Raw genomic sequence first — 20,817 nt, forward strand, 5'->3', positions numbered from 1 at the left:
GCATCGGTTCGGCAAGGGTGCCGAGCCGAGCTGGTCGCCCAATGGGGCGCCCTGTGGCGGGGCTGCTTGAGTACTCCTGGTCGGCGCCCTTTAGGCGAGCACCTTCTAGCAGAGCGCCTTGGCGCTGTCTTTGGTCGGCACTTTCTAACCGAGCAGCTTTGGGTGGGGCACCTCTTGGCGCGCGCTCTGGTCGACGCCCTCTAGTCGAGCGCCTTCCTGGTCGGCATCCTTTGGCCGAGCAGCTTTCCGGTCGGCACCCCTTGGCCGAGCAGCTTTCCGGTCGGCACTTCTTGGCCGAGCAGCTTTCCGGTCGGCACTCCTTGGCCGAGCAGCTTTCCGGTCGGCGCTCTTCGGCCGAGCGCCTCCGTGGATGTATGACTTAGGATTTTTTCCCCTAACACTACCCCCCGACTTCCGAGCTCCAGTTGGCTATCAGCTGGAGCGCGGGAAGTAGCTTTAATTGGGTTATTACGAATTCCGAAAATTTCGATTTACTGTGCGTTTTGAGCTATCGAACGCTTCAAGGTGCCTTTAATAGGCGGCGTCTCTTCTTTCCCGAAGAGCCTCATTATTGGGACACCTTTTGCGAAGCGTCCTCGCGTCGTGGGCTCATGATGGGGTCGCACGATCTTCGATTGCGGACGCCTTTCCGCACGATCCGATGGGGCGCTTCGACGTTCGAAACGCTAGCCCTAATTAAATGCGTCGTTCTGTCTTTTAGGCCGACACGTGTTATCATCTAACTAAGATGCAGCGCTTTCTTTGCTGATCCGGGCCGTTGGGGAGGTCTATATAAACTCTCCCCCGGTCCCCTGTTCTCTCTCTATTGCTTTCTGCTTCCAGCTTCCTATTCTCCCAGCCTTCCTCAGGCCGAAGTCCCTTTTCTCCGGCATCTTTCCCAGGTCCCCCTTCTTTTTGATTTCCCTCTCTTGTAATGGGTTCTTTGCCTAGCGAAGTAGTATCCACCATGAGTGTCCTGGAGGTCGAGATGACCGAAGAGTGGTTTTTCCCTCTTCACGGGTTCCGTTTGGAACCCGCCAGGCGAAGGGATCGGGTAACCGATCCTCCGGTAGGCCGGATCGGAGTGCACTCGGAGTCACTCTGGGCCGGCCTCCGATTTCCTCTCCACAGCTTTGTGAATGAGTTGCTGGCGGTATGCCAGTTGGTTCCGGCGCAACTCACTCCAAACGCTTGGAGGACAGTGATGGGTTTTCTGTCACTGTGTTTACTACAGGGGATTCCTACCTCTGTCAACGTCTTCCGGCGACTTTTTATTTTCAAGTCGAACCCGGGAGACGGGGAGTGGCTTTACATCGCCCTTCGGGCGGGTCGGCCACTTTTTCATGGTGCCCCCTCATCCATTCATGGTTGGAAGGAGAAATTCTTCTTCCTGGGCTCTGAACGGTCCTGGGGGTTTGACCCCAGGTGGAGGCCGGCCCAGCTTAAATCCATCAACAGGCTCCCCCAGCTTTCTCCGCGTGAGCAGGAGATCTTCGATACCATCCGCAGCCTTGGGGACGGGATTTTGCTGAACGGCCTCATTAGCGAGGACGCCCTGGTGAACGTGGGCTTGAGCTCGGCACGTCCTCAGGGTAAGGATAGTTACAGCAACTTCTTATTTCCTTATTGTTCTAATGTTCTAATTTTGCTTATCTTTGCAGACATCGCAAAAATGGTGACCAAGAGCGAAGTCCTTTACGCCCGCTTCCAGAAGAGGGCAGCTGAGCTCTCGGGGGAGCCTGCGGAGCCGAGGAAGAAGCAGAAGGTCTCGGCAACCTCGACTCCCTCGGCGGCAGTGGTGGCCGAGGCGGGCTCTTCCCGCCCTACGCATCCCGAGGCGGGGCCTTCTCGCCCCGCTATCTCCGAGGCGGGGCCTTCTCAGCCCGCGCGCCCTGAGGCTGATCGGAGAGAGGGCGCGGGCTCCGGGGGGCTCGGGCTCCAGAACCCCCGATGGCGCCCCCATGCCCGGCGCCCTTGATGCAAGTCCCTGGTCGGCAGGACGCTCCAGTTGCCGACCAGGGGAGGAGTTCAGCGGGTCCCGTGCTTGCACGCCCCGCTGTAGTTGTGCGGCGGTTAGACCAGCCGCTCGCCCGACCCCAGCCCCTTAGCTCCCAGCCGGGGAGCGGTCAAGGAGCCTCGGGGTCGGCTCCACCTAGGCCAGATGGCGCTGGCCTCCCGGGCCCTTTGAGCTCGGAAGAACGGGTGCCCTTCGCACCCACCTGGTCGGTGTTTGAGGGCGATTCGGCCCTCGAAAACCCGCGAGTGGCGCGCGAAGTTTTTCGGCTCGCGCTGCTCCCGGCCGACCGGGCCATAATGCAGTCCATGAGCTACAACGCTTTTATGGACGCTACGCGCTGCCAACTCCGTCCGGGTAAGCAAAATTTTTCGCCTGAGTAATCTGTATTGTTTTTCTACTAGCGGCGCCTTATGTTTTCCTTTTCGTCTTCTTTACAGTATTTGCACGAGACGGAGATGCTGATGCACCTGGTTCAAGAATACCGGGAGAAAGCCCGGAGGTGCCAGCGCGGCTATGAGGAGGCCCAGAGAAGGTACATGGCCGCCGAGGCGAAGTACCAAGCCTCCGAAGAGAAGTACCAGGCCTCTGAGGCCGAACAACGGGTGCTCCAAGAGAAGGTCGGAGCATCCGATGAAAGGATTCGAGCTCTGATCGCCGAGCTCGATGAAAGAGAAGGGCGCGCACGCATTGGCAAGATCCGAGCTGCGCGCCGCGGAGGCTCGATTGGCTAAGGCCGAGCAGGCATTGGCCTCCCGCGAGCAGGAGGTGGGAAATGCCCGCCTCCGACATTCGGAGCTCGAGCAGGAGCTGAGGCGGCCTCGAGCGGAGAGCCGCTTACCACGAGGCCCGGGAGATAGAGGCCCGGGAGAACGCCCAAAACGCAGTGAAGCTCTTCCGTGAGTCGGAAGAGTTTCACGAACTCATGGCTGAGGAGGGCGTGAATGGGCTGATCCAAGGCTTCCGGGATTTCCGCAATCAGTTGCGGCGGCTTCTCCCAGATTTTGATGTTAACCTGCTCCAGCCGGGAGCAGGGAGGGCGGAGGCAGAAGCAGAAACCCCGGAGGCGGAGGCAGAAACTTCGGGGGCCGAGGCGGCCGCAGCTATCCCCGAAGTGACCGAGGTTGCCCCCGGGGTTGCCCCCGAGGCTACTCCTATTGCCGCCGAGGCCATCGAAGAGGTCCCGGCAGCCGAGCCAACCACTCCTAGTACTGCCGAGGCCGAGGTGGTCGAGCTTGAGCCTCCGATGTAATTTTTGTTATTTCTTGTAAAATCGGGATGGCTTCCCATACTTGTAAGGGCCCAACCCGGATTTTGTACTTAGCCTACGGGCCTTTTTGAAATGAAATATACATTTCTTTTTTTTTTGAAAACTCTGTCTGTCGTAGCCTAAGTTTTTCTGCTCGGATCCGTTTTAGGTTCCGAGGATATGGGCTCTAGGGCCTCAGCTTTTCCCGCCACAGGGTTTTGAGTTAGAGTTTGGCTTACCGAGCTCCATTGCTCGGTTCTTCGACTAATGGTATAGCAACGCTTGTGCTTATACCAAGGATTTGGGCTCGGAACGTTTTTCCGAGCCTAGTCCAGAATTCGACCAAGCCCTAGGGCGGTCTCTAGGACTTAAAATTTTTGCGTAATTAGTGAACTTCGACCCTCGCATTGCCGGGGCGGACCAGATTCGTTTCCAACGAATGGGTCGAATGCTCGTCAACTCGTGACGGGAATTCACCGGACTTAGTGTAATGATATGCTGGTGTCATGAGCACTCCTTCGCCAAGGCGATTGAAGACGCTCCTCTGCTCGACGTCCGTTCTTTGAGGACATCGGCAGAGAAAAATCCAAGACAATGTAGAAGCATTAAATGAATGGGTACCTTGTACCATATGCGTCCTTGCGCCGAGGCGGCTGAAGACGCTTCTCTGCTCGGACTCCGTTCTTCGAGGACGTCGGCAGAGAAATTCAGAAGCAGAATAGATAATGTAAAAAACATTAAATAAATGGGTACCTTGTACCGTGTGCGTCCTTGCGCCGAGGCGACTGAAGACGCTTCTCTGCTCGGACTCCGTTCTTGGAGGGCGTCGACAGAGAAATCTAGAAGCAGAATAGATAATGTAAAAAACATTAAATAAATGGGTACCTTGTACCGTGTGCGTCCTTGCGCCGAGGCGACTGAAGACGCTTCTCTGCTCGGACTCCGTTCTTCGAGGACGTCGGCAGAGAAATCCAGAAGCAGAATAGATAATGTAAAAAACATTAAATAAATGGGTACCTTGTACCGTGTGCGTCCTTGCGCCGAGGCGACTGAAGACGCTTCTCTGCTCGGACTCCGTTCTTCGAGGACGTCGGCAGAGAAATCCAGAAGCAGAATAGATAATGTAAAAAACATTAAATAAATGGGTACCTTGTACCGTGTGCGTCCTTGCGCCGAGGCGACTGAAGACGCTTCTCTGCTCGGGCTCCGTTCTTGGAGGGCGTCGACAGAGAAATCCAATAATAGGTAATGTAAAGACATTAAATAAATAGGTACCTTGTACCGTGTGCGTCCCGGCGCCGAGGCGACTGAAGACGCTTCTCTGCTCGGACTCCGTTTTTGGAGGGCGTCGACAGAGAAATCCAATGACGAAGAGCGGGCCGGACTCGTTGGCTGAAGCCGATGGAGCGCGAGCCGAGCTCGTCCGGTCAGAGAGGACCGCTAACTTATCTCGATGTCTCGAGCATCCCTATAGTTGGGGTATCCCGACGTCTCGGGGCATCCTGACCGTGGTCAGGGTAGGAGCACGAGCCGAGCTCGTCCGGTCAGAGAGGACCGCTAACTCATAGCCGATGGAGCACGAGCCGAGCTCGTCCGGTCAGAGAGGACCGCTAACTCATATTCGGGGAGCACGAGCTCCTACTCAATAGTCGATGGAGCACGAGCCGAGCTCGTCCGGTCAGAGAGGACCGCTACTCAATAGTCGATGGAGCACGAGCCGAGCTCGTCCGGTCAGAGAGGACCGCTACTCAATAGTCGATGGAGCACGAGCCGAGCTCGTCCGGTCAGAGAGGACCGCTACTCATGTCTCGACGCCTCGAGCTTCCCGGTAACCGGGGGCATCCCGACGTCTCGGGGCATCCTGACCGTGGCCAGGGTAGGAGAATGAGCCGAGCTCGTTGATGGAGAGCGCACCATAAACTCATGGACATCTTTGAGGGAGTCCACGCAGGTACTCCATCATCCCGAGGTATCAGGGCATCCCAACCGTGGTTAGGGAAGAAGAATAAACCTGATGCCATGAGATAACCAAGAAAATTGGTGAGCTCGGAATAAGTTCGCAAACCATCAGTTTATCGTGAAATGAAATTCATAGAGTGAAATTCATAGAATGAAATTTAATGGTTGAATAATGAGGGACCCCTTAGGGTTCTACTGGTGGTACACGCGGAGATTTTCAGAGCTCCAGCTCCGCGGAATGGGAGTCCCATCTAGAGACTCCAATTGATAAGCTCCGGGTCGGCGAATGCGCATGACTCGGTATGGTCCTCCCAATTCGGGGCCAGCTTCCCTCGCTCAGTTGGTCGGGGAGGTTTCAGCTCTTCTTAGGACAAGGTCCCCTGGTCTGAAAGATTTGACTTTGACCCTGGCGTTGTAGTACTGAGCTGTCTTTTGTTGGTACCTCGCCATACGCACTCGGGCGACCTCCCTTGTTTCCTCGATCAGGTCGAGGTTGCCTCTGAGCTGCGAAGAGTTGGAGCTAGCATCGTGGTGGCTCGACTATTGGAGAGGGGAGCCCAATCTCTAGTGGAATGACGGCCTCCGTCCCATATGTCAGGTTGAAGGGAGTCTCGCCGGTGGGGACGGCGGAACGTAGTCTGTAAGCCCACAGGACATTGTATAGGTCTTCGACCCATTGTCCTTTGGATTTGTCGAGCCTGGTTTTGAGACCCTGCAAATAGTACGATTTGTTACTTCGGTCTCTCCGTTTGTCTGAGGATGCGCGACCGAGTGAAGCGGTGGTCAATGCCAAGCTCGGAGCAGAACTCTCTGAAATGGATGTTGTCGAACTGGCGACCGTTGTCAGAGATAAGGATGCGGGGGAGCCCAAATCTGCAAATGATGGACTTCCAAACGAAATCCCGCATCTTTTGCTCGGTGATCCGGGCGAGGGGCTCAGCTTCCACCCAACTTAGTGAAGTAGTCGATGGAGACGACCAGGAACTTCCTTTGTCCGGTGGCCAGAGGAAATGGCCCGAGGATGTCAATTCCCCACTGGGCAAAAGGGCCAAGGGGAGCTGATAGAAGTCAAAGGAGCCGAGGGCCGGCACTGAACATTGGCGTTCCTTTGGCACCGGTCGCATCTTTGGACGAAATCCATAGCATCCTTCTGGAGTGTCGGCCAATAATATCCTTGGCGCAGAATTTTTGGGCCAAGGCTCGTCCTCCCAGATGGTTTCCACAAATTCCTTCGTGGACTTCGCGCAGGCATAATTAGCTTCCGTTGGGCGAAGGCATCTGAGAAGGGGAGAGGTGAAGGATTTCCGATAGAGCTTTCCCTCGTATAGTATGTATCGGGTGGCGAGGCCGCTTGATTCGGCGAGCCTCTCGTACATCAGCAGGGAGGGTTTCGTCTTGCAGATAGCTGATGAGTCCATCCATCCAGCTTGGCTCGAGCTCGGTGCAGAGGGTCTGCTCGGGCTCGTCTATGCTGGGCTTTTGGAGATATTCCAGGACTGCCTCTTTGGGAAGCTCGCTCATGCGAGAGGACGCCAGCTTTGATAGCTGGTCGGCCCTGAGATTCTCCGACCTGGCAATATGTTGAATGTGGAAAGAGTCCAAGGTCGAGGCGAGATCCCGTACCTTCTGGAGATACTTCTGCATGGTCGGGTCTTTGGCTTCGAAGTCGCCCCACAATTTGGTTGACGACGAGCTGAGAATCACTGAAGGCCTTCAAGTCCTTCACTCCTAGCTCTTTGGCTAGCTTAAGCCCGGCGACGAGCGCTTCATACTCCGCCATGTTATTGGAAGCAGGAAACTCGAGGCGCAGGGCCTGCTCGGCGACCACCCCCTCCGGGCTGGTGAGAATAAATCCTGCTCCACTAACCCCCGAGTTTGAAGAGCCATCGACATGTAGAGCCCATGTAAAACTCGGGGTCCGCTCTAGCAGTGGCTCAGGTTCAGGCTCGACCTCATCTGGTATGGTGCACTCGGCTATAAAGTCTGCGAGTGCTTGTGCTTTGATCGCCTGTCTGGGCCGGTACTCAATGTCGAATTCTCCGAGCTCAATGGCCCATTTAGTGATCCGACCCGCACGATCTGATCTCTGCAGGATCTGCTTGATCGGCTGGTCAGTCAGCACAGCCACTGTGTGAGCTTGGAAGTAGGGTCGGAGCCTCCGAGCTGAGATGACCAAAGCATAGGCGGTCTTCTCGAGCTTGGCGTATCGGGTCTCGGCGTCTCTCAAGACCCGGCTGGTGTAATACACTGGCTTTTGAAGTTTGCCCTCCTCTCGGACCAAGACCGAGCTTACCGCAACAGGGGAGACAACTAGGTATAAGTAGAGGATCTCACCCTGTTGCGGCTTTGTGAGCAGGGGAGGGGAAGCCAGGAGATGTTTGAGCTCTTCAAAAGATTGCTGGCACTCGTCCGACCACAAAAAGTTCTTCGGCTTCTTGAGGCCGCGAAAAATGGAAGGCAGCGCTCAGCCGAGCGGGAGATAAACCTCCCGAGAGCTGCAACTCGGCCTGTGAGCCGTTGTACCTCCTTGACCGTCCTAGGAGGCGTCATCTTTTGAAGGGCTCGGATCTTCTCTGGATTGGCCTCGATTCCTCGCTGTGTAATGATGAAGCCGAGGAATTTGCCGGAGGTGACTCCGAATGCACATTTAGCTGGATTGAGCTTCATTTGGTACTTTCGGAGCGTGGAGAATGCTTCATTGAGGTCGGCTATATGATTTTGTGCCACCTTGCTTTTCACTAGCATGTCATCCACGTAGACCTCCATGTTCCGGCCTATTTGATCTTTGAAGATCCGGCTAACCAGCCTCTGATAAGTTGCCCCGGCATTTTTTAAGCCGAATGGCATCACCTTGTAGCAATAGGTTCCCCCATCGGTGATGAAGGCTGTCTTCTCCTCATCTTCTGCGCCATGCGGATCTGGTTGTATCCGGAGAAGGCGTCCATGAATGCTAGTAGCTCGTGACCCGAAGTGGAGTCCACGAGCTGGTCAATGCTGGGAAGCGGAAAACTGTCCTTGGACAGGCTTTATTCAGATCGGTGTAGTCCACGCACATACGCCACTTCCCGTTGGCCTTCTTGACGAGGACCACCATTGGCGAGCCACTCCGGGTAAGCTATCTCCCGGATGAATCCAGCTTCAAGGAGTTTGCTTGACCTCCTCGGCTGCTGCTTGCTGTCGTTCAGGGGCGGCGCCTCGTTTCTTCTGCCGCACGGGCTTGCTGGTGGGCTTTACTTGGAGCCGGTGGACCATGATCTCTGGATCGATCCCCGGCATGTCTGCAGGAGACCATGCGAAAACATCCATGTTGTCTCGCAGGAAGTTGACGAGGCGACCCCTCGCGTGCTCGTCAAGGCCGGAGCCGACCTGCACGGTTAGCTCAGGAGAGTTCTCACGTAGAGGAACCTGAATTAATAACTCACCGGGCTCTACCCGCTCTTTCTGAGGGTCGACCCGTGCCTCCAGAACCTCGGCTGAGGGCTGGTCGGTCGCTGGGGCAGGCACTTCGGAGGGTCGCGTTGCCTCGTGGGTCGCCAGGTAGCATCGCCTTGCCACCATTTGATCTCCTCGAACTTCGCCGACCCCCCGGCTGGTGGGGAATCGCATGAGCAGATGGTGAGTGGAGACCGCTGCTCGGAGGGCGTTGAGTCCTGGCCTTCCAAGGATGGCGTTGTAAACCGAGGGCAGGCGTATCACAAGGAAGCTCATACCCACGGTACTTTCACGAGGGGCGAGCCCGGCTGTGACCAGAAGGTCGATCTCGCCCTCTACTGGGACTGAATCCCCAGTGAATCCAACTAGCGGAGCATTCATCCTCCGTAGCTGTTCTTTTGTCATCCTCATTTTACAATAAGCATCAAAATACAAAACATTCGCCGAGCTTCCATTATCAACCAGGATGCGTTTTACATCAAATTTATTTATGATCATGGAGATGACCATGGCATCATCATGGGAGTTTCGACTCCTTCTAGATCGTCATCTGAGAAGGAGATGGCTTCAGAGGTGCGCGGGCGCTTCGAGGGAGGCTCCTTCCCCTGAGGCTTCCCCAGCGAGGTCCCTCCTCGGATAGTGTTGATGACGCCGGCGATGGGCCTGTTGGCATTGGAACCTTCAGGCTGTGCTGCTTCTTCGGCTGGCTTCTTCCCTTCACGCTGGCCTTGCACAAACCGATCGAGCACCCCTCGGCGAATGAGTGCTTCGATCTCATTTCGGAGCTGATAACAATCCTCGGTATCATGGCCGTGATCCCGGTGAAAACGGCAATACTTCCGGAGATCACGCCGGATTCTGGTGTCTGGCTTTGGAGGGGGGAGCCGGATGCAATCCCGACTCTCAATCTCCATGAGGATTTCAGCCCGAGGAGCATTGAGGGGAGTATACTTTTCATACCTCCCTTCAGGTGCACGGGCCTGCAGTGGGAACCTCGGGCGGAGTGACCTCTGCTGCGGCGGTCCTCTCAACCGGGGTGGACTCTTCGGGCGGGGCGGATTCTTAGCTCGTCGTGGAGACGGGCTTCTGGGTCGGCCGCGCTCCTCGCGGCGTCTTTTCTTGGGGTTCTGCTCGGTTCCACCCCGCCTAACTGCCACGGCCTCTTCTGCCTTGGCATACTTCCGTGCCCGAGCGAACATTTCGGTGAGGTCCGTGGGGAAATTCTTCTCGATCGAGAAGAGGAATCTGTAGGACCGGGCTCCAGTCTTCAATGCTGACATAGCGATTGACTGGTCAAGCTCCCGGACCTCCCATGTTGCGGCGGTGAACCGGTCCAAGTACTCCTTGAAGGATTCTCCCTCCTTTTGTTTGATGTCAAGGAGGGAGTCAGATGTCCGCCGCTGGGGCTGGCTGGCGGCAAAGTTGCCAGCAAATTGTCTGCCGAGCTGCTCAAAGGAGGAGACAGTACTTGGCTTCAGCCCGGTGAACCAAAGCCGGGCTGGTCCTCGGAGTGTCGCCGGGAAAGCCTTGCACATCATGGCTTCCGAGGCTCCTTGTAGGGCCATTAAGACCCGGTAACTCTCCAGGTGGTCAAAGGGATCAGCCTTGCCGTTGTAGGGCTCCACCTGGGGCATCTTGAACCGTGGTGGGACCGGTTCATCTTCGATCTCCGGGGAGAAGGGAGACTTCGTAGTGAACTCGAAGTCGTTATCACGTCCTGATTTTCTCCCGTGGAGTGCCTGGATTTGGCGCTCCAACTTCTCGACCTTCTTGTCGAGTTCATCATTCTGGAGGATCGCTGCAGCGGTTCGTTCGAGCGCAGGTTGCCCTGGAACCGACTCAGCTTCTGAAGGCTGTGGCCAGCCTCCGTAGCCTCTGGCTGGGGTGCTCTCTCCAGAGGGAGGCCTGGACTTGGGAGTCCTGGCCTCGAAGGGGAAGTCCGCTTGTAGGAGGCTCCGGCTGAGCTGGAGCTGGAGGAGACGGTGCCGTTGGGATGCCCCTGGGTTGCAAGCTTTGGACAGCGGTAGCCAAGGCTTGCACTTGTTGCACCAGGGCATCAAACTACTCCGGCCGGACTTGAGGGGTTGACTCGGCCGAAGGTGGTGAGTTTCGGACGGAATGCTCAGGACTGGGTGGTGGACGTCGAGAGGCGTTGGAAGCCCCTTTGCTTCTTAGCTTCATGGCAGCGAACTCGGGCCCTTCCTCTAGCGCCAACTGTTGCTGGAAATTGGACCCGGGGGCCGCCGCGAAGCGGGGAAGGAGGAGCTCCGCTGCTACAGGGGGCGGACGGCGGTGCGCCGGCTGGCTGCGTCCTCTGCTGCGGGGGGGTGTGCAAGTCCTGCAAGGAAAACCGGTGGCCGGGCTCCCCGGCTCCGGCCCTCCGATGCCTAAGTCAGAGGGGACAAGTATGTGGAGAGAGCAGGGAAGAGAGTATATGGAGAAGACAACAAGAACATTTGGATAAGATAAAGAAGACGAAGAGGATGATGTCCTCAATTGCGTCTGTGCTTCCCGGCGGGTTCAGTCCCGGGGATCTGTCTCCGTTTTTTGTTCTTCTCTCCCCTCACTTGGTTCTCCCAGGTTCCCTTTTATAGGGGGGATTACGTTATCTGGGAGGTAACCGGGGGATTTGTCCCTGTCTGTGATAATTGGGCACGATTTGGCCCATTTATGGCGTAGTGGAGAACGGGGCCGAATCAGACCGGAACCAGGGAGTTGTCACGGTCGATCGGACCTGTTGGAGTGGTTGAACCGCCGGCCGTAGCGGGCCTGGGGTCTATGGATGGTAAGTGCATTTATTACCGAATGAACCGGCGGCCAGGTAGAGCCATACGCTCTGATGGTTCAGTGATCCGGAGATCGTCTTGGGCCGTGTTCATTAAATGCCTGAGTGTATCGGAGACTTGAGGGAGTCTCATGCATTAATGGCAGGTTGTGCCGAACGCCTGCGGAGATCTTATGCCTTGATGGCTTGGAGATAGTGGCAGGTCGCAAGCCGTAGGAGTTGTCAAGTCCCTTGGACTCTAGGCGGGGGTTGAACATTTGTGAAGGCATCGGTTCGGCAAGGGTGCCGAGCCGAGCTGGTCGCCCAATGGGGCGCCCTGTGGCGGGGCTGCTTGAGTACTCCTGGTCGGCGCCCTTTAGGCGAGCACCTTCTAGCAGAGCGCCTTGGCGCTGTCTTTGGTCGGCACTTTCTAACCGAGCAGCTTTGGGTGGGGCACCTCTTGGCGCGCGCTCTGGTCGACGCCCTCTAGTCGAGCGCCTTCCTGGTCGGCATCCTTTGGCCGAGCAGCTTTCCGGTCGGCACCCCTTGGCCGAGCAGCTTTCCGGTCGGCACTCCTTGGCCGAGCAGCTTTCCGGTCGGCGCTCTTCGGCCGAGCGCCTCCGTGGATGTATGACTTAGGGTTTTTTCCCCTAACAATTAGGATGGGTTTTTAGAAGAATATGGGCTGGGCAGGCCAACAGATCCGATTCCTGTGGAAAATTCAGTCAAATCCTGATGGATTTCCCAAATAGGCCTTTAATGTATTAACAATCCCGGGGCACCCTATGAATTAAATTAGGCAAGAAAACAAAGGAAAAAATACTAAACGAAACTACAGAGTGCTAAAGTAGAAATGAGAGGGGAAAACCTCAAATTATGAAATAACTTGTATAATTTTTGAAAATACTTATTCATAATATTCTCTATTCTACTTAAATGCAGATTGTTATTGAACTCTGAGAAAAACTTCAGAAACCCAAAGCATTTAATAAGAAAGTAGTATCTCTTGCCCCTATTCTCTTCCATGTAATAGCAGTAGACCCAAATCTAGAGCTGCATTATATTGTTCATTTTAAAAAAAACATGGCTGAAGCTTTGCTATTATTGGACCATGCTTGTTACTTGCATGTCAGTTTACTTGGTGGGTTTTATTTTTGTACACTCACCATTATATAGGAATTGCAGCAGTTATCCTTGTTTCTTCAGTTGGCACATCCAAATACAAAACTTCCTGTGATAATATTAAATCACCAGAGAAGAGAACTGATTCTAGTCATTCAAGTTTGTATTTAACTCCCCGCCAATTTAATTGTTGGACTTAGTATCATTATCGACATTAAAAGAAATCCTTTAGTTTTGTAGAAGTGATGAGCTCTTGAATCTGATAATGAATATAGAGACAATGCTTGTTTTATCATATATTTCTTAACTGGCTAAGCTGGATTAAGTGGTTACAAGTCTTATTCCTGAATCTGTTTTGGTGAACTGCATCTGCTTAATATTCCTGTTTATTTTTGCAGGGTAGGAACCTTTCGGTAGGGCTGGATTCCCTGTTTTAGAATCTGTGAGGGATTAAAAGTAAAAGATCTAATATGTACTCTGCAATTGTATAGCTGGCTAGAAGCTATTCGAAAGAGATATCAGAGATCTCAATTTGTTGTCCTTAACAGCAGATTTCCAGTATGCATAGCAACGACAATATTGGTCACACTGGCTGTTCTTGGTGAGTGTGGTGCTTGCGATTTTGCTTGCAAATTGCAAGTTGTCTCTCTTTTTCCCCCATCCAGATCTTATACTGATCTCACTAGTTCTAACATAGCTGATATTTTCTTGTTTGTTCAAGACGATATACTACAGGTTGGTGGATTAAATTATTTACCTTATGTTGGAACATGTCACAAAAAAGGCTTAATGAATTGTTAAATACAAATAATGTATATGCATTCTAAACATTTTATCGGTCTTCTTTCATAATGATATCATTATTCTAAATATTTTTTAAATGGTTTCTCCTTGAGATTATTTAACAAAAATAACCTTATCTTGGTCGGTCCCTCACACATTGGCAAAGCTGGCTACTGCATAAGTAGATTTCATGTGGAAAATATCCCTTATATTTTATAGTATTTTGTCTTTCTATGATTAATTTGATTAGTTTCCTTGCTTGTGCTCTCAAAACCCCATTTTGATGGATAGAGAAAGACAAATAGATTAGAGAGAGAAAGGGAGATATCCTCTCTCCACTTGTGCTACTATCAAATGCATCAAAGTTGGGAAGAAGAGCCTCAAAGTATAAGCAAGCCAACACCAACTTCATTCATCAACATTCAACATCAGAGATCTCCCATTTCATGTCATGATGTATGTCAAAGGAGATAAAAGAATAAATGCAACATGGATAGTTCTAGAGAGAGGAGAGAGTTGTTTTTATTTTTTTATTTTTTAGGAGAGACAGTACCAAATTAGTCCAGTGCATTTGAAATTTTAACATAAACTAGATCTCTCAAGGCTTGCTATCCTACTTGGGAAAAATACTGACAAAGGTTTAAGCACTGTTGCTAAATAACAGATTAGAAAGACACTGTATAGCTTTCAGTTTTCTTATATCCCCTCAAACTTGTCCTTCCCTCCCACCACCCCTCCACACCCCACTCCTTTTTTTTCGAACTTTGGCTTTCCCTCTCCTTCTTCCCCTCAATATTGGTCCTAATGGCCAGGGAACAAACAAAACCTAATGATCCAACTTAGAAACTTTCATACCTACAGGAGAACTCTTTGATTGACTAAGATCGAATTCTCTTTCCACAAGAAGCAATGCCCAAAGAAATCAAATGACCATGGTGTAGGCAATGATGTGCAAGGCAAGCATGACTAGAACCAAATGATGGCCTACCAACAAGAGGTGGGGCGAGGTTGGGCAAGGTGGCAGTCATCGGAAGGAGGGAGAGCAGTTGGCAAGGAGGGTAGGCAGAAATTAAGAAGAGGCCAAGAGGTAGGCTAGTGGTCTTAAAAAATTAAGAGGGGAGAACAATATTAGGGGAAAGAGTAGGCTAGCAATTGTCGGAATGAGAGGGGAAAGAACAGAGGGTAGAAGGAAGGTAGGATAGCCATTGGCAGGAATAAGAGAAGGGCATTGGCAGGGAGGGTAGGCTGAAATCAAGAAGGGGGGAAGTGGTGGCATCGAGGAGGGCAGTCTAGTAGCTGTATTACCTGGACACTTGTCTCCAACTCCAAAAATTCATGTTGAATACCTGCCCAAATTGGATATATGTCGGGAATGTAATACTTAATCTTTGTCTAAAGATTGGTTGGAGAGGTTGAACTCTTCCATCAGTGATTTTCATCCTTCATTTTGATATTGAAAGTGAGCATTTGTTCTTTTCAAAGATTGGTCAAGGATGAGGTCCATGAGTGTATTGGAATAACTTTGTAAAATGTTACTTTTCTTATCTATTTAAGTTAATTAGGAAGTTTAGGTGAGAAAACATGTTTGTTGGAGGACCTTAACAAACAATATCTTTTAATATCTTCTTTTCAATGTCATAAATAAATATTTGGATAAATATACAATTCAGCTCATTTTAGTTTTTACCCTACGTCTCACCATATTTCCTTTTTTTCCCCCTCTTTCTAAGTCAGGCACTTGGATATGCATGCAAATCTGATTCTCATGTATATGTTTGTGCAAAGTTGCCTAATGATGATTGGAAGTATGAGGGGAAGAGCGTGAATCGCTAGGAGGGCAGACCAGCGGTGTTTGAAGTCATGACATGCTGAGGCAAATGAATGGAGGAGGGCAAGGTTGTTTTCCAATTGGCATTGATATGGATCCACAGGGGCTTAGGGAGTGAGAGTTTAAGTTCCGGGGATGAATAGAGCTGGAGGTAAAAGGGTTATCTGATGTCGCAAAGGAAGGCACTTAGTTTGTGACTTACAAGGCCCTTGGAGAAAATATATGATGATGTGGCAAGTTTCTTACTTAGGAAGTCCACTGTGGGGAGGTGCAAACTTTAGGAAGATCATTTTGTTAGATTATTTTTGGGATGGAACTATTTGCTTAAATGTTTAGAAATACTTTTTCTTTAAAAAAATCCCTATTATTTTATTTGTGAAGGACATACATATTTATAAGAAAAAATCTGCAATTTGCAATATGCATTAAGTGCATATTTTAGGTCCTATTTGGTACCATTGCACTTTTTGGTTTTTAATTTGTAAAAACTAAAGTACGAAAACCGAACCAAAAACTTAATTAGTAAACTAGTTTCTTTTTTTTTTTTTGTTTTTTGAAAAACTCTTGATTTTGAGAATATGAAAACCATTAAAAATGGCCTTTCACTTTTTTTTTCCTGAAATGAAAAATATGTTCTATTTTACCCTAGCTGTTGCCACGACCACAACACCACCACCCCCTATGTCGCTAGTGCCACCACCACCACAATTGCTGCCATCAGCACCACCACCACCACTACAATTGCTGCCATCACCACCACCACCACCACCACCTACCCTACCATCGCTATTATTGTGACCACCACCACGGCCACAACCAACGCCATCACTATTACCGCTACCACCATTGCTTGTAATAATTTATTTTTTTAAAAAGCAATCAATTATACAAGCAAGATTTACTATACTGATCGGTACCGTACCATATCGGGCGTACTGTACTGTACCGGTACCAAATCGGTATGCTGTACCGTACCATGCCAATATTCAGTACACTGAATCTTATCGTGCTGTATCGTATATTAATACTATAGGAAGGTATTGGTACAAGGTCCAATACCGAAACAGCAAATCTTTGCCAAGCATGTTGATGTTTTCAAAATTTAGAAAGACCATAAAAAAAGTAAATTATCAGTTTTCATGTTTGTTAAAAACAAAAAGATTGGCAGTGATGTCAAATAATGTGTTAATAGAACACTTTCTGTTATTTAGAGTTTGTGCTACTTTTCATTTCACAAGAAGTTAATATAAGAAAGAACAATTCAACCTTTTGGCTGCTGAAAGTTTTTCGAGGCATGTTCATGAATATTATGTTTCTGAAGTCCAGGTGTAGCAGCTGTAATCTACATTTTTGAGCATTTTCTGAGTTAATGTTATGGCTATTATGATAAGAAACGACTATGCTTCAAATCACTAATCTTTATTCCTGGTATAGAGTAGTCATTGTTGGGTGCATGTGTAAATGGAGGATCATTGGGAGACTCAGAACTTGCAGATCACTGAGATGATGACAACAAAACCAACTTGCCATGTTGCGTTGCTGTTTGTTTCCTTCTGTTCAAAGACATTTTGGTTTCTAGCTGTTTTATGTATCGTACATCACAGTCAACTATACTGATTTTCATTTTGAAAGGCCCACCATTGATTGTCATCAGAAGCATTGGAGCCAAATGCTCTCGGAAGTCTTCCAGCCTAACTGTATATAGTACTATTTTGGAAGTCTTGTTCTATCACATGAGAGCTGATTCAGTGTGTATTTATCTAGTGAAATGTGAAGCATGTTAGGCTTATTTTAAATGATGTTTTAAATAAATTTGTTAAATTTTCTAATGGGTAGTTCTGACTATAATATATATATTTCCTTGCATAATTTCTGGCAGTCACCGGTGCATCAACTATCAGAAAATCCCAAATAAATTTATCTGTCGATCCTCCTTATGTGTCCCTTAGTTTCTATAGTTTCTTAATCCTGTAACAAATGTGGCTCAATTATCCAGGTGGGCCCTAAATTGGCATAAATTGGCGAGAAAGAGACATGTAGGCACTTTGGTTACTTCTCAAAAGTTTTGATTGTAGATTTTGAATATTTGGTGGAGTTGAGCTTATGGAGTAGTTATGGCTATCTTTTTTCCGATTTGGAAGAATACCACTTTACCAGCGTACACCTTTCAACTAATAAATCAATATTAGGTTGTCACTCAACGGAAAGAAACTATTTGCCAACTTTTATATGAAAGAAAAAAGGAAAACCCGTGGAAAATATTCTTTTAGTTTTCAAAATTTAATATTTCTGATTTAATGTAAATGTAATTCGACTATTATTATTATTTTTTTGTGCCTTTGTATCTTTTTTTTTTTTACCTCTCTTGCTGATGCTAACACTTGTATGTATGTCCAAATCTGACTCTCCTGTTTGTGTGTATGCAACATTGATGAAATATGTACAAGGCCATGATTATGGCATGAGTTTCCTGTTAATACCTGGTATGTTCTATGCAACTAAATATAAATTGTTTCTGACATATATAATAAAGCTATTTTAAAGTATTTCAATATCCATTTAAGGCATTCAGTTCTCACATTTTGGTGCTTTTATTGTGATTCATGAGTAAAAGAATTCTTGCATAATCTTGTGTTAATGACATAACTGTATTTGATACATCAGTGTTGCATTTAGGAATAATCTACAAGGAATTGATACATGTTAAGACATAATAACAGGGCTCAGAAAATTAGTCAAACCTATTTTTTCTCCATCTAGTACTTTTTCTTCTTTTTTAAAGTAAAGTCTAGTACCCAGATAAGGGAAATTTTTATTATATGTTTCAGTTGATAACTTGATATGGTGCATGAAAGAAGAACTTGCCGTATCAATTTATATGCCATATAAACATCATACCAGTTTTAACAAATGATAATTCCTTGCTAATAATTCTTGGAAGACAGACACTTCCTCCCTAGTGGTTTATTTATAATTTATGGTTTCTTCTCCAAAATGATATTCATCTTGGTGACTTGGGGTTATGCTCTATTTGTCATAATTTATTGTTATTGTTCCATATGATTTAAATTTCATTCTGACAAATTGTCTGATTATTATTCTTTTGAATTTTCTTCATGCCCTTTAACTGTATCTCTTTTCTTTTCAGGCTTCTTGGCATTTCATGCTGCTTGAATAGTATGTATTTTTGGTATTTTTCCCTTTTCCTCCTATACATGGTTATGGAAAATGTGATAGCATTGCATTCTGATCTCTCTGGCGGCCCCTAAGTGAGAGCTGGCATCTCTCATGTTTGGCGAGAAGAGCAGCCAGTCGCTCTTCGATGCCTGATCATGAAGGGAGCCGAACAGCAGTCCCAGACCTATCAACATAAATAGTTCCGGGCAGATGCTGCCGGCCATCAAGTTTCCAAGTATCCTTCTAACTTGGTGGGTTTCTTTTTTCATTATCTGGCATCATAATAGTTTGTATGTCTGCATCTGGATTTGGTCTCTTTCTTTTGTATGATAAAATGAAGGGGGATTCATAGTCCAAAGACACAGTGGGGCTGTTAGAACTATTGATTAGATAGAGTAATGAAACATTCGACAGTAACTATGTTTCTCCAATTTTCCTGTCATGCTGTTTTTTTCCAAGTGCTTTCATTTGAATGCTTCTTTGGAGCATATTATTGTCAAGAGTTATTGATGCAGTTATGTACTGTGTCTAACCTATACATCTTTTTTTAGTACCAAGGCTTTCTTTGTCTTGAGCATAGCTGTTTGTATCATTATACCGGCACTCGCCGGTCCGTTATATATCAGCCAATATAGACTGATGTATCCTGAGATTTCAGCTGATATGATATGAATAAATCACATCATATCTCGACAATGTTCCTAAGTATGAATTTATGCCTACTTTTTCCACATGATGATGTCTAATTGTCATGTGGAAAAAGTGGGCATAAATTCTAGTCGGCTCTTTGAACCTCAGTAGTTTGCCATCCTTAATTATAAGCAACAAGTTCAACGTGATGGTTTCGCAGTTCAACAACTGCTTCGGAATTTGGACTTTTTTGCACGTATGACCCTTTCTTTGACTAGAAAATTATAGATAAGAGCATGTTGAAGTCCAACATGATGAAAAAGCACAAATGATTAGTTTATTATATGCTCTTTATTATTTTTTTTTTTTGATACATTGGCGGCTCACACATGACGAGTGTGAAAACAGCCAACAAAATCAAAAAACAAAATACTGCGCAAAGGCATAGGCATAGCTCTGTGGTCTAGCTAGAAAAAATTTTCCGAGTGATGAGCCGCGAAGAAAGCAATTCAGTCTGCAACACCGTTCGTCTTTCGATATACGTATGTGGTCTAGTAGGAGTCAGCCTTCTTCAGTGCTCTGCAAATATTTTGAAGCAGTGGCTGGTCCTGAGCACCCCCATCCTCGGATATATGCTCCTCATCAAAGTATAAACATTGACATCTCCTTTTATCTGTCTAATTTTTGCGGGATGTTTATATTATGTCATGCACCAGCATGTAACATGATCTATGAAGGGAGACCAACAAATCATGGGTATCATATGTTAGACTGTGGACTTTTCCCCCCCCCCTCTCTTAATGAGCTTTGTTTACGTAACCTTCTTATGCTTTGAATTTTTTGCTGTTAGTATGTTTGAAACTTTCAAAGCTATAGAAAAAGGAGCAGTTCCCATGAAATGGTCGTAGTAATCTTTTATTCTTGTCTTTACGTAAGTAAAAATTTCTATCATTCTATTGGCAAGCTCACCTTTTTGGGAAGATAAAAAAGAATATAGCTCTAAATATACATTTGCCCGTCAATAGATTAGTACGCTTGTTGCTGGATATCTCTCCCTCTTTTTTATTTCTTTTCTTTTCTTGTTTGGTAAAAGATGACACACTAATTGACAAGACGCTCATTTGATGTGTCCACCGATGCTGCAAGTTGATATGTTTGATTGTTTCTTACTTATTCCTGTCTACTCATTACTAATTTAATATCAATTGATGGTACATTTGATGATGTACATGGTTCCATGTACCCATCAACCTGCTTGCCAATAAGCTTGAAACCTAGAAGCGAGGTCACTTTCAATCAATGAACCGAGCTGATCAAGCTTGGTTCAACCAAGCTTGGTTTGAAATTAATTTCGAGCTTGAAAGTACGAATGAAGTTGATGAAGCTTAATTGATCAGCATTGAAATCCTAATTAAACGTGGAATCAATTCAAGCTTGAAACAATCTTAATATCGTGAATAATTGGATTTAAGATCCAACGACCATTATTGGGGACTTGCTTACACTTGAGTGGAGGTCATTGGAGGTCCAAATTGATGTGTCTAGTCAGCTTTACACTTGATAACAAAGGTTCCAAATCGATCGTATAATTTGGATATCCCAAACATATATATTAAGTAATTAAAAAAATATTTAATTTAATTTTATTTAGACTGCCTAAATTTTTGACCATTTGATGCGTAGGTTAGGAGTCTTTGAGCTATAGCCTAATCTAGCTGAGGCTGATTGAGCCTGGTGTATCTTGGCTCATTGCAAATTAATAGCAAGCTTAGATTGCTGGTTGAAGCGTAGCTTATTTAACTTTAAATCCTTTGTTTTATTCCATATTTTCAATCTAATTCTTTTGTTTCTTTCAAACC

The sequence above is a fragment of the Phoenix dactylifera genome, unplaced genomic scaffold, assembly GCF_009389715.1.
Source record: "Phoenix dactylifera cultivar Barhee BC4 unplaced genomic scaffold, palm_55x_up_171113_PBpolish2nd_filt_p 000112F, whole genome shotgun sequence".
Lineage (NCBI taxonomy): Eukaryota > Viridiplantae > Streptophyta > Magnoliopsida > Arecales > Arecaceae > Phoenix > Phoenix dactylifera.